The following is a 14,216-nucleotide window of genomic DNA, read 5'->3' on the forward strand; positions in this document are numbered from 1 at the left end:
GAACAATTACACTTCACCCAGCCTCTTGCCATGTTTGCTAACTGATCTCTCCTGCTTCCCTGAGTCAGGCTCTTTCCTACCATCCAGGCTCCCCTAGTTCTCAGCACCGTCACCTCTCTGTCACTCACAGTGCCCCAGCTCTATTGTTTTCCAATTTGTGCTCAGGATTCTGTGACCTGGGGACCTTTTTGTCAGTTATGTCCCACAAGGACCCCACTTAGCACACAGACCCTGTCTGAGGCCCCTGTCTGCCTGAGATTCCTCCCTACCCCTCTTCTGAATTAAACAACAGGCTGATTTATCTTTCTCCTAATTGCATTGGATTATTTGTCAGCTCCCTTCTCCTTTGATTTAATTTTGTCTCACCATTTCTTCTCCACAGCAGAGACTTGAAGCAAAGCTGCCTGACAATGATTTATTGAGCCCTGGCAGCAGCTTAACCGGCACTCGTTTAAGTCCTCAACCTGCCATATTTCTTGCTGCATCCTGGGGAAGTGTGAGCAGAGATCAGGAGGAGAGTTGTGAGAAATCCACTTGGTTTCACCTTCTGTCACAGATCAGGTTTGTCAGGAGGCTTGCTAAAATGGACAGACCATTCTGGAGAATCTGGGTCTCTGAAATAAAACTTAGAAGTGGTCGCAATCAAAGTTAGAGCTGGGTCCAAGCTGGCAAGTTCTGATCAGCATCCAGATCTGGGTTTCTCCCAAAGTTCAGCGGTGTTTAGGTCTGGTCAGGATTTAGCTTTGGCCCCCTATAGGGAAAGAGGGACCAGTCACAATGCATTGATTAGGTATCTGGCTCCATCCAAACTCCAAAAGTTCTTTGGATCCAGATTTCTGGTCCAACTTTACTTCTCACTATGTGAATTTGCAGTACAGTCTTGGCCAGTTTTAACATAAGCCAATGTGATCTCTGGGAGTTTTCACTGAATTTTGTTTTAAGTTTTGGGTTCATTTGAATTGAAAAGGTTTATCCAGCCCCCTGTGATGTTAGAGTTGGTCATTGCTTATTTTTCACAAGGCACACCCAGCTTTAGAGAGCTCTCTTTCCCCTGTGCTCTAGTCAGTTTCTGCTTATATCAAATGCCACATTGTGCCATAGAGAGAAATAACCAGGCCAGAAATATGGGCCAGATTGTTTTCCTGGGATTTGCATATGTGTAATGACCTCTCCACTGCAGTGGCTCAGAATGGATCCAACTCTGGACCTTCAGCACAGACCTCTTCTTCCTGAATGAAAGGACAATTCCTTTAGCTATGAGTTGAGTAGCAGGGTCTATAGTTACTGTGAACAGCTATAGGGGGAAACACGATCCCATGCACTGGGGTAGAGGAGTACATAGCCTCCCTGATCAACCAGCACTGACAAACAGCCCTACATTAATTACTACTCTGTAATTTCACCTTGCCATGGGTCATGAGCTGGGCTAGAACCCAGGACCTCTACCATCACCACTACTCACATCTTTTCCATGTGAGCTTAGCGAGCAGAATAATTCCAATAGCAGCCAGCAGTAAGAGGCTGTTATCCTCTATGGTGAGCAACCACTAGAAGGGGGGAAAACAACACACTCACCCTGTACAGGGATGTTCATCCCAAGCATCAGGATTTCAAATTCCAATAGGGGCCTCCTCTTTCTATCAGTCCCCACCGTGGGTCATCAGCAGGGATTGAACCTATGCCAGAAGGCAGATCTGGACAAACAGTTTTCGAAAGAACGCTTCTCTGTCGAAAAATGCAGCTGCCCTACAATTGCAATGTTTTGTGGGGTCGTGCACATTTCAACACAGTTTACAACAGGCAAAAGTCAGTGTTTGGTTGCAATGATGTCAAAACATTTTGAGAGACAAGATGGGTGAGCTAATGTCTTTTATTGGCCCAGCTTGTGTTGGTGAGAGAGAGACAAGCTGTCGAGCTACACAGAGCTCTTCTTCAGGTCTGGGGCCCTCTGAGTATGTTTCCCAGACCCAGAGAAGAGCTCTGTGTAGCTTGAAAATGTCTCTCTCCCCCCAACAGAAGGTGATCCAATAAAAGAGATTACCTCACCCGCCTTATCTCTCTAATAACCTGTGACTCTAGCACAGCTACAACACCACTGCATAAACCACTTTGATTCACTTTGTTTAGACTTAGTGGTAGGTAGATTAGATTTCACAGTCTAAACAAAATGAAGCATTTTGACAATGCCCAATTGAAATGTTTTGGAACAGCTCATGAGAATTTTTGAGCTTTATGGTTTGGATTGACTTTTTTTCTCCAGAATTTCTGTCTGGGCAGGGGGAAATTCTGACATTCCAGTTCCCAAGCAGTCAGCACAGGCTTGGACCAGTGGAGCTAAAAGTGTGACTGGCATTAAGTAGCAGGCTCTATAGGGGCTGGAACCAGCCACTAGATGGCAGTGATCTCATGCAGTAGGTCAGTGTATTACAGATGGAGAAGACTCTGAGGACGACTCACTGAACTAACCCCATAGGGTACCCCAGGGAAGTGCTCCTCTGAGAAGGGAATTGTTATCCCTGTTTACAGGTGGGGAACTGAATTACAGAGACTAAGTAATTTGACCAAGGCTAACCAGGACATCACATCAGAGCTGGAAACTGAACTCCTCTCTCCTGCATCCTACACCCCTGCCTTTGTCCCAGGACCATCCTGTCTCTCTTATAACCACCCTAGTTTTCATTTCAGTTCCTCATGGACTTGTTTCCTGAGAAAACAGAACAGGCACGTCTCCACCTTTATCTTAATCCCGAGGAATTATTGCAGGCAGCAAGTTGGTGTTTCAGTGTGTGTCCATCGAGACTCCCGGCTCCACTGGGTACACCCCGGGCCAGCCTCTCTAAGTTTCAGCCTCTCAGTTTCAGTTGTTTCTTCCATGGAGGGTTTGTGAAACAAAAGTTAGAGCAGGGGTGGGGGGGTGGTGCCGGGGGAGTGAGATTATACTTGAAAATTCCCCCCCAAAACTTGAAGTTGTCAAAGTTTTCAGCCAGGTCCAGTACAAGAGCTCCTGAGGGATTTGGGTGCAGCTTCATTAGAAATAGGAGATAGAGGCCACCGCTGTCAGACATGGGTGCCTAAAATTAGCCACCTGAATTTAGGTTTGTGGAAGGGGCCTAACTTTAGGTATCCAAATTTGGAAATGTTTGGCTCTGAAATTTTCCACTCCAGAGTCCAGATGCGCCTCCTGTGCTGGGCAGATTCATCTGTCTGGAGTACTTCTCTGGCCTCCATCACCATAGTGCCCGAGCTCCTCACGCTGTCCCTGAGGTGCTGTTATCCCCAGCACATGGGGAAACTGAGGCACGGAGTGGCCTTACCCTAGGTCACACAGGGTGGCTGTGGCAGAGTACAGGATTGAATTTGGGCCATGTGAGTCCCAGGCTTAACTTCTTGACCTTTGTCTAATTTAGGGGCTGGGGAACCCAGGGTCTGCTGAACACAGATTCAGAAGCTGCAGAGTCAGATCGCACCATTAAGTCAAAGAAGCTCCCCTGAGTGCACAGAAAAGGTGACGCTGCACCCCTTAGGACTGGAAAGCCTGCTGTCTCCTGGGTAGCTAGCCAGCTCTTCTGAAGTGCATCAGATGAGGGCTGGTCCCTGCACAAAGGGTGTAAACTGCGGAAAGCTCCTGTGTGCCCTCCCACCCCTTGCAGTCTTGCATGAGGGTCAGGCACAATGTGGCTCTAGATAAATAGGTGAACTGGCAGAATGAAGCAATGGGACTGGGAGTCAGGGACACACAGGTGGCAGGCTGGGTTATACACATGCCAGTGTACATACAAAATGGGCTGGTGGAAACATACGAACCGCCTTAGCCACCAGGTTGTATGCAGTCTAGTTGTAGCTGTGTCGGTCGCAGGATATTAGAGAGACAAGGTGGGGGAGGTAATATCTTTTATTGGACCAACTTCCGTTGGTGAGAGAGACAAGCTTTCAAACTACACAGAGCTCTTCTCCAGGTCTGGGAAAGGAACTTGCAGCATTGCAGCAAAATGCCAGGTAGACACTGGATTTATGGCTTATTACAACATTCTGTAACATGAATCCCCTCTTTTTGTCATATGACTGCAAAGGTGTTAACAGGCCACTCTACCTTCAATAGCATATATTATAAGGGACCAGCTACTTATGCTAAACAATCTGTTCCACCATCCATTGTCACAACAAAATGTGAGTTCTTTTCCCAGACCTGGAGAAGAGCTCTGTGTGGCTCAAAAGATTCTGTCTCTCACCAACAGAAGCTGATTCAATAAAAGGCATCACTTCACCCATCTTGTCTCTTGGCCACTAGGTGGCACCCTCTAACTGCTTTTACATCAGAGCTTGTTAATTTCTTAGCTACCTTTCAAGCAAGTCATTGCTTGGCACTTGGTAAATAGAGTTGCCAATTTTGGTTGGATGTATTCCTGGAGATTTAATCACATGACATAATCTTTAATTAAATATTAATCTTTAATTCCTGGAGACTCCAGGCCAATCCTGGAGGGTTGGCAACCCTAAAAAGTTGTGTAACTTCTCCATTGAGATTATGTGCACTGCTAAAGAAGTTATTCAAAGAAGGGCAGACCTAAATGGCTGGGCAGTTCATATTTTATCCTATATATATATATACACACAAACAAACCCACAACTCCTGCCTTACCAATGAGTTACTGTTACAACAACACAGTAACGACAACCCAGCAGCATTAAAACATGTACGAATAACACACCCACTCATCTTACCGGCAGCATTAAACAATTGAGTGGTACCAAATTAACCCAGTCACACAGTAAATCAAAGCAACAAAAAAAGTTCACCATCATGGCTTTTGTATCTGAGGTCACTTTGTCTAATGGCTCTCCTGAAGGTATATTGGCCTGCAATTTTATTGTGGACGTGCTGGTTGTGGCTCCTTATTTAAGGCAGAGTTTCATTTAGCATTTATCAGAAAGGCTGGATCCCTGCTTTATGTGAGAAAAATACAGTGTATCCTCTCCAAACATATAGCACTGACTCTTTGGGCATAGAATGAATTTTCGGAGAATTTGCAAATACTGTGAAATGAAAAAGTATTTAAACTTAATTGAATGATGGGTCCTTTAGGAAATTCAGCAACTGTCTTTTTGTCACATAATGCAATGACAAGACTCTTCAGACTTTCCATACAATTGAAATTCATTGAAATCTCATGCTTAGGCAGCATTTGAAGAAATTTGTAATTACGCTCTTATGCATACTACTTTTGATTGATACTGTCAGAGATCTTTGCAGCAATGAGAATGGTCATAGACAATAGCCCTTGAAAGGAAACCCAGATGCTGCTGTAAGTGATTCATAATAAATAAAGATATTAATTTGTATTGCCATAGTGCCTAGGAATCCCTGTCATGGATCTAGACCTCATTGTGCCAGGTGTTGTACATACCTGGGACACAAAGACGGTCCCAGCTCCAAAGAGATTACAAACTAAGAAGAAGACAAGCGACAACAGGTGGCTACAGACAGACAGACAGGAGGAGTACAAGAAAACAATGAGACAATACTGGTTACCATGATAGGTAGTGGTTTCTGCACACCAGCTGCCTAACGTTTGTCAAATTTATTCCAGTGACTCAGTAGGGGGCAGCAGTGAACCAGCGCCCAGCAACATGCTAGCTGTGCCACTGGAGGTGTCACTTTTTAAAACCCAGGTCTTGCCCACCTGTTGTCACTAAAGAGCTCATGGCACTTTTCACAAAAGAAGGGGTGTTCTACTGTGCTATCCTACGTTCAGCCTGGGTAACTGAAGCCTGCCTGCTGAATATCCCCCCTGCAGATTCAACTGAATATGAGATTCCTCTTCACTTCCTGTCCTAAAGTGTATGGGTAATGTTGCTGGGCATTATTTAACAGCGGTGGCATTTTGTCCCACATGTGGTTGAATTTCTGTGGTGGGTGAAGGGATCCCCAAAATGTAGGGCTTTGGGATGCAAGACAATCCATGACTTCCGTGGGATTTGGCTCAGGCCCTAGGTGAAGAGAAGATAGTATTGTTATCTGCTCCTGCTTGTAGACTCTAGGTGAAATCCTGGCCCCATGGAAGTCAATGGCTAAATTCCCATTTACTTCTATAAGGGCTGATTTCACCCTGGCTGTGTGCGTAAGCTAGGTTTGAAAGTGCCATGTGATCTGATGGTGTTACACCACATTGAAAATTATTTAAACCAATGTAATTAATAAATAATTGGGTTGGAGTATGTTATAGCAATAATAGATATGTAGTTATAAAGCACCCCTGAGCCACAGGATGCCTGATAAAATATTAGACCCTCTCTGGTAGCTTAGGTACCTCATTTTCTGGGTGTCTGACACAATATCATTTAAACTTTACAAATGAAAAGGACTGCTTAAGTTGGACCTGGTTGTACAGGGTACCATGAGGCTGTCCTAGTAGCTGGGAATTGCCAGAGCAGTACTGCTCCTTGGCCATACCTCTTTTACCCACCCTATCCGTGCCCTACTGGCCCCAGCCACACCCCTAACATGCCCGGTGTGCCGAGGGAGATTAGAGCAAGCTATGTTGGCCATATAGAATCATAGAATATCAGGGTTGGAAGGGACCTCAGGAGGTCATCTAGTCCAACCCCCTGCTCACAGCAGGACCAATCCCCAATTTTTGCCCCAGATCCCTAAATGGCCCCCTAGAAGGATTGAACTCACAACCCTGGGTTTAGTAGGCCAATGCTCAAACCACTGAGCTATCCCTCCCCCCACCATTTGGGGCTTCCCCTGAAGAAGGAGGATCCTCAACTGGCCACTTTAGGCTTGATCCTATGCTCCTTGATGTCAATTGCAAAGTTCTGATTGGCTTTAGCAGTGCAGGGGAAGGGCCTGAAAGTGTGCCTCAGTTTCCAAATATATAAATTAATTAGTATCTATCTGTCTTAGGCCAGGGGCGGGCAAACTTTTTGGCCTGAGGGCCACATCGGGTTTCCAAAATTGTATGGCGGGCCGGTTAGGGGAGGCTGTGTCTCCCCAAACAGCCAGGCATGGCCTGGCCCCTGCCTCCTATCCGATGCCCTCCCTCCCCCCGCTTCTTGCCCCTTGATGGCTCCCCCAGGACTCCTGCCCCATCCAACCCCCCCGTCCCCTGACAGCCCCTCCGGGACTCCTACCCCATCCACCACCCCTGGATCCCTGTCCCCTGACCGCCCCCAGAACCCCTGCCCCTGACTGACCCCTGCCGCCCCATCCAACCCCCCCTCTCATTCCTGACTGCACCTCCCCGGGACCCCTGCCCACCACCCCCAGCTCCCCTGCCCTCTATCTAACCCCCCCTTCCCCCTTCCCGCGCTGCCCAGAGCACCAGGTCAGGCCGCGGCTCTGCAACTGCGCTGCCCTGTTGCCCAGAGCGTTGCGCTGGCAGCACGGCGAGCTGAGGCTGTGAGGGAGGGAGGACAGCGGGGGAGGGGCCAGGGGCTAGCCTCCCGGGCCAGGAGCTCAGGGGCCGGGCAGGAGGGTCCCGTGGGCCGCATGTGGCCCGCAGGCCGTAGTTTGCTCACCTCTGGTCTTAGGCAGATGTCCATCACCACAGAATGTAGGCACCTGTCTATCTCACCAGAGCATTGCGGGCATTAATTTTCTTATGTCCGTAAAGCACTTGGAGCTCCTTACATGGCAGGTGCTACATCATGGTAGGGGGCATATTATTAATTAATTATAATTATATTATATTATAGCTGCAAATGTTACATCTCCAGACTCATTTCCCTTCTGTTTCTTATTTTACTTTTAATCAAGGGCGCTGTGAGTTTTCACGTCCGTCCTTTGCTTTTTTAATCCCCATCAAAGGGACGTGTGTAATGCAAAGCAAGGGAGCGGTGATAGAAAGCTCCCCTGTAAGCTGTTTGCTGAGGACAGTGATAGTTTCTGGAGCTGAGCGACTGTATCTTAGGCACATGGCACAACTTCCCCCTTTAGCTCAGGGAAACTCTCCACATCCTGCGTCAGTATCCAAAGTGTTAAAGCTGGCAGGAGTCTCTGACTACTTCCTCATCCCCTAAAAGTGTTATTGCGCCGATCTAATGTGTCTTTATGGGTATGAAATCTCCCCCCCGATTACGGAGCTGAAAGGAACATGAGTGCAATTTGTTCCAGTTAATAACCAGCAGGCTTAACATGAAGTGAATCAAAGTGAAAGCAAGTGCAAACCAGATGTACAGAGGCCAGAGCTGTAGCCTGATGAGGAAGTGATCAGGGCTCCTTGAGTGGTTTTCTTCTTTTTTTTCTCAACACCATTTGTATTAGAGAGAGAGCGAGCGCATCAAATCCACGTTCACAGAGTGCAACGGCAGTCAGTGTATGCAGCTGGCTATAAAGATCGGCATGATTTTGAAGAGCATGTGAGGACAAAAGCTAAGATGATTGTTGAACGGTGTCGTCTTAACCCGTTGCAACAGAGCCTTACAGCAGCTGTCCTGGGGTTCCCAGACAGACACGGGCTGGCTCAGTTTTTTCTTGATCTTATGGTTAGATATTGAAAAAAGTCACAGTGTCTCTGCCTATTGTGGTATATGGCTCCATTCCTGGTTTTTTTAATCCATGCTAAGGTGATGGGCTCCATGACTAGATAGGTAGCTTTGACAGAGCCTGAAGTCTGGCTGTAGTATAGCAGCAATTGCAAATCACAGACACAGAAGGGAAGGGAGAATGCTCTCGCGAGGTCTATAGTTACAGTAAAACAGGTGACTGACTTGTAATGAGTCATAACAGCACATTCACCATAAATCAGATGGATTGTGTTGATTGTTACCTTTATCAGGCATTTTATCTGTTTACCAATATATCTCCAATGGACTCTCGTGCCTGATACCACGATAACTGGATACATGTATTAGGAAGCAAGTACGGTTCTAGAACATGAAAGTTCACGGGAGCAGCATGGTGCTGAATGTTGCCCAAAGCGACTTGTCCACCCTTATGCCTGGTCCATATTCCCTGTTCCACACCAAGGAGCAGTGGGCAGTCGCTGTATCAATCTGAGGAACAGCCCGAGCTTTGCTGGTAGCAAACCAGCCTCTTAACCCTGTGGACACCTTATTAGTTCAATTTATCAACAATTGGTGAGGGGACCGAGATGTGAAGTTGGGACCCACATCCCGATTTCCCTGATGTTTATGGCTTATCAGATCTAGGGTCATAGCCCAGCCCATGACGGAGACAGACACCAGCCATGCTTGAATCCAGAACTGAGCAAGTCCAAATGCTGGGAGGTGCTGAGAGCCGGCCGTTTGGTTGGGGGCCACCACTAGTAATAACAGCAAGCTCTTTCCTAGATATTAGGTCCTTACCAAGAGGAAACCACAGCTCCAGTTGTGCTGATGGAACCACAAGGCCTTTTCACGGCCCTACATCTCTCCTGCCACTTCTTGAGCATTCACTGCTGCTCTTTGTGACTTTACTCATCCCGCTGTGCCCCAGGAAAACCTGGGGAGAGTCATGGGGGAAAGATCAAAGAAGACACAGGAACAGAGTGGAGAGCTCAATTAGAAGAGGACCCAGGAGAGAGGAGGTAGGGAGCTCCCTCTCTCTCTGCGAAAGACCTGGGGAAAGTATGCTAAAGAAGGCCACACAGACAAATCAATCACTGGAAAGGGGACAAGGCACAGAGAGGCAATCTTGAGGGGTTAATGTTCCAGCAGAGAAAGGAGCTGGGAGGACCTAAGGAGAAGCCAGAGACCTAGGAACCAGATGAGAGGCTGAGTTAAGCACAGGTGGCAGGGAAGAAGCACACAGGGCTGGGAGGTAGGACGTGGCCCAGGGAAAGAGCAGCATGTCTGAAGGAGCAGACCTAGCCGCTCAATGCAGCATTCCTGGGTCAGAATCCAGAGCAGAAGGTGGGCCTGGGTTCCCCAAGCAGCCCTGAAGAAGGGGCATACAAGCCCAACATAAGGAATACTGAGCTCAGGATGGGGCTGGAGATTGAACGTAAAGGATGGGCTGAGGAATAGCTCAAGAGGAGACATCGCTTGTGTTGGGACGTTTTGTACTTTTGTCACCCCAGAAGGGGTCCGGACTAGACAGAACTTAGCCAGAGCTGAGTCATGATGGAATCAGCCCATCGCAGGGCCAAAGAGGTGACCAACATGGAGTGCTAGACGGGAAGACCTCTTCAACACCCCAGCCTCCTGCCAAGCAGTGCTACGGTGGTGAGTGTAACCACTTATAGCCTCTTTCTGAGTCTGACCTCTTGACCTCATTGTATAGTGGTGTAACTGTTGATTTCAGGGGAGTTATACCCGTGTAAGTCAGGAGTTGGCCTGATTCTCTTTAAACACTGCCGTGTTGAGGACCTCATATGTTCTTTGGCTTCCTCTCTCCATGGAGGGCGATGCAGTAGCTACCTGCTGTGTACCTCATGCTAGCCCTACAGCTGTTTGTGCCAGCAATTTTTGGTCTCTGTGGGCTTTGCTAGTGTGGAGACTATATAAACACATGGCAGACATTTATTGCCACAAGCAGGCTCCAAACATTGTTTTATCTTCATGATTTTAGTATTCAGGTGGGATTGGCTTGGGTTTCTTGGCTAAGGTAGGGGAATTTATCCACCAATTACTTGGATGAGTTATAGATTGTAGCAGCTTTATTAAAACACCAGTGGCTGAACAGGGCTTCCTTTCCTCCAGCTCTCTAAGCCATTTAGCGTCAGATTACAGTCCAGATCAAATCCTACAAATCCAGGGTAATCTGATCATTGCCATTTGGCTTGTTTTAGCCAGAACAAAATCCTTATTCAAACAAAAACCAGCCATGGCTCACTCAGTGTTAAAGGAGTGAGTGCATTCTAATCACTTAAGAAAGGAAACCCAAATCTGTCAAGAGAAGCCCTAGGAATGACATGAAGTTGGAACCATTCATAATAGCACAGGGCCAGGTTCTGCTGAGCCCACACACGGGTGCATGGTAAGGGCTCGATTGAAGTCATTGGTAGGATCAGGACTTAGGAAGGAAGGAGTGAGGAGCTTCCCACCCCCCAGCGCAACCTGGATAAGAACCAAGTAGAATTACCGTCCCTTCTGTAAAGGGGAGAAGAGCAGTGGCTCCCTCAGAGTTCCCTGTGTGGAACATGGTGACCCAAGGTGGACAGTGTGCTGCACGAAGTGAGCAGATCAGCCTGTGTTCTGCTGGTAGGCTGCATGGTGGGAACATGCTGCCTCCTGTGAAGGGGTGTGTGTGTGTGTGTGTGTGTGTGTGTGTGGCGGGGGGGTTGGAAAAACAACAATAAAATTCACACGTCACCAATGTTTTTGGAGGGAAAAAAAAATCTCAATTAAAAAAATAGAAAGTTTTTGAAATGTTGTTCATGTTGGTTTTTTCCTCCCCCGCCCTCCTTGTTTCTATGTTGCTACTGAAAAAGGGGCAGGGGGAAATGAAAAGCAAAAACATGTTTGTTTCCATTGAGAACTGCCCCAAAACTATATGTACGTGCATGTGTAATTTTCTTGTTTGGGGGGAAAAGGCCCTTTTTTGGACAAAAAAAAAATTAGTGTGAAAAATGTCAGCTAGTTCTAAGTGTGGGAGCTCTCTCTGCATACCAGGGAGGACCTGGGGGCTGGGATACAGCTGCCCAGTGAACCTTCTCTGCACACAGGGTGTGGCTAATGGACCTGAAATGGCCCTTAGTGATTACAGCAGAGGATAGGGGAGGTAGGGCTCCTGGGTTCCTTGTACACATGCAGGGTTCTTGACTCATCTACTGTCTTGGATAAAACCCCTCACTGTGACCGATACTGACCTACAACCCAGGGGGCTGCAAAGCTTAATGAACATGCACAGAATCACTGACACATTTCGTACGGGAACTAATTTCAGTTCCAAAACATGGTTACGGATTACACAGAGAGAGGGTGAAAATAATTCTCAAGCCCAGAACAACCCGCTGGGCTATGGAGACAGATTCCATTCCCCAACAGAGGGATGCATGCTAGGGTTGAGGTGCATCTCTATGGTTACTTTCCAGCCTGTTGGAATGGCATGAGAGCCACAGCCTGGGGGTGCCCCACTCCTCCAGGCAGCCACTGAGGCCACTGTGTCCAGTAGCCCCTTCATCTGCATTGACTTGCCTTGTATGTCGGGTCTGCGGCTCCCCATCCTGGCATCAAGGAGGGTCAACGTGGGGCAAAATTTATACAGAATAGACTCTTTTAAAGACTCACATTAATAATCTGAATGGCCGATTTGATGCAGTTGTTTCATTTCCCTTCTGGGTTCTGCCTTTAGAACTCTGAGCTGTTTAAGCCCGAAGGTTATTTGCTTTGTTTCAGTCTGTGCTTTATAAATCTTCGGGGGTTATTCACCATAACATCAAACATTGCGCTAACACCAGGAAGCTAGGGAAAGAGATACAAACAGGCTGATACTTACAGCTGGTCAAAAAAAGGAATTACTGTCCTATAGGAAATTTAATATTGTGACATTTTGTTTTTTTCTCTCAGATGACACACCTTGGCCACAGGGAGAGACCACGGTGCATTATGGGAGATGTAGTCTGGCTGGGGAGCAGGACCTATAGGAGAGAATGGATCATGTGGGAGATGTATTTACAACTCCTATGAGACACTGCAGCAGCCCAGTTGGATGCAGAGATTAATGCTGACCCAAAATGAAACATTTCCATTTGAATTTTCCTGCTGGAAACATCTGCTGAAATCAATCATTCCCCACAGAAAGTGTCAGTTTCAATAATACCCCATTTTCCAACAGGAAAATGTTTCCTTCAGAATATTTCAACCAGCCCCACTAATAATACTCTTTGGTTTAGAAAGGGCCTGGTTCTAAGTCAAGTATTGTACAGTTAGACTGTTGTAAAACCAGCATTAGATCAGATCCATGCTCACGGTGTTTATTTCTTTTCTCTACAGTGTACAGAGGGGACTAGAGCAATTTGAAACAGTTTGAAATAACCATTCCCTCTGATCCAAGGATAAATAAACCAGCACGGATTTTTCTCATTCAACCAAACACTTAGGAAAAACATTGTCCGATCTGTCGTAACATGCCAGCTTTCAGTTGTGATTGGAAGAGAAGTAACGTTAGGGGAGAGGAGAATGGGATGGAGTTTGCACATACAGCATGTGACGCCCCAGATGCTTGACATTGCTATTATTCCTGGTGTAACAAAAATAAATATTGTAGACAAACATTTGGGGCAGGTGAGCCAGACCCCTTTTAAGTAAGATTAATTGATGCACTTTGCATCTACTCAATGAGTCGTTATTCACATTCAAAACCACCATGCTGTTGCAATCTGCCACTCAAGTTCATGCCATGTTTGGTTCAACAGAAGCCTCTGAATCTGCACTAAATCACCAGCTCTGGCAGGCAGCACATGTGTAAACATCCTTCTAGAAAGAAAAAAACAAACAAAAAAACCACCACAAGGATGCAGAAAATGCCTCAGTATTTCAGTTCCTCAGGAGCCTGGATAGCCCGGGAGGTTACTATTTAGTCATTCAGTTCTAAGGTGGAGGTTTGGATCCAGCCAGGTCAGCCTGGACCAAAAGTTACCATCTGCCAGCTGTCTGGTGTCTTAGCCTTCTACTCACTAGACTGGCATCCACATTAAAAAAAACACCCCACACCTGGCACTGAGTGGCCCCTTTGTTGCCACTCAGCTCAGAAGTCCTGCACTGAGACTGGACTTGGGGTCCTTCCAGATCAAAGGTGATACACAGTGATGGTGTGGGGAGGCTTACATTCCCATTGGGTACCATCTGTTTGCTCTTTGTCTCAGGGTTAGATGCTCTGGGTTCACTGAGAGAGTCGTTGGTGCCTGTTCTGGGGATATATACTTCAATTACACACACCAAACGACGTTAAAAGAACATTATTAAGATTACAAACTCAAGCACTCAAATGTTATGAAATGCCAGAATTAAGGTTGCCCGTTCAACTTTAATTCAGATCCCTTGTGTGCTTGCATTATAATACAGTCTCCAATGACATGGTCATATACTTTTATTTCCCCCGATCTCCCGCCCCATTCATTTTCCAGGCTGGAGCTGCTCTGGGGATGGATCAGGCTTGTGTAGCGAGGGAGGCTATTGTCCGCGAGACCCCTGCCTCATTCGTGGCAGAAGTTGGGAGGAGTGCAGTGAACGAAGCAGGGGATAGCAGAGAGAGAAAGGATGGTCTTATGGTTAAGGTAATTGATTGCTCCTCTGAAGAACTGGATTTTATCCCTGCCTCTGCCACAGAG

General features: G+C 46.9%; 1 long non-coding RNA gene across 1 annotated transcript in view; it reads left to right on the plus strand.

The window, feature by feature from the left end:
* Window positions 1–13,095, plus strand: part of LOC140914662 (uncharacterized) — a 59,664-nt gene extending 46,569 nt beyond the window's left edge. Inside the window, exons 4-5 of the long non-coding RNA XR_012159934.1 lie at window positions 383–561; window positions 12,880–13,095. This is a non-coding gene — a long non-coding RNA (uncharacterized LOC140914662). The remainder of the gene's footprint in view (window positions 1–382; window positions 562–12,879) is intronic.
* The last annotated feature ends 1,121 nt before the right edge of the window (window positions 13,096–14,216 follow it).

This window comes from Lepidochelys kempii, chromosome 7, assembly GCF_965140285.1.
Source record: "Lepidochelys kempii isolate rLepKem1 chromosome 7, rLepKem1.hap1, whole genome shotgun sequence".
Lineage (NCBI taxonomy): Eukaryota > Metazoa > Chordata > Testudines > Cheloniidae > Lepidochelys > Lepidochelys kempii.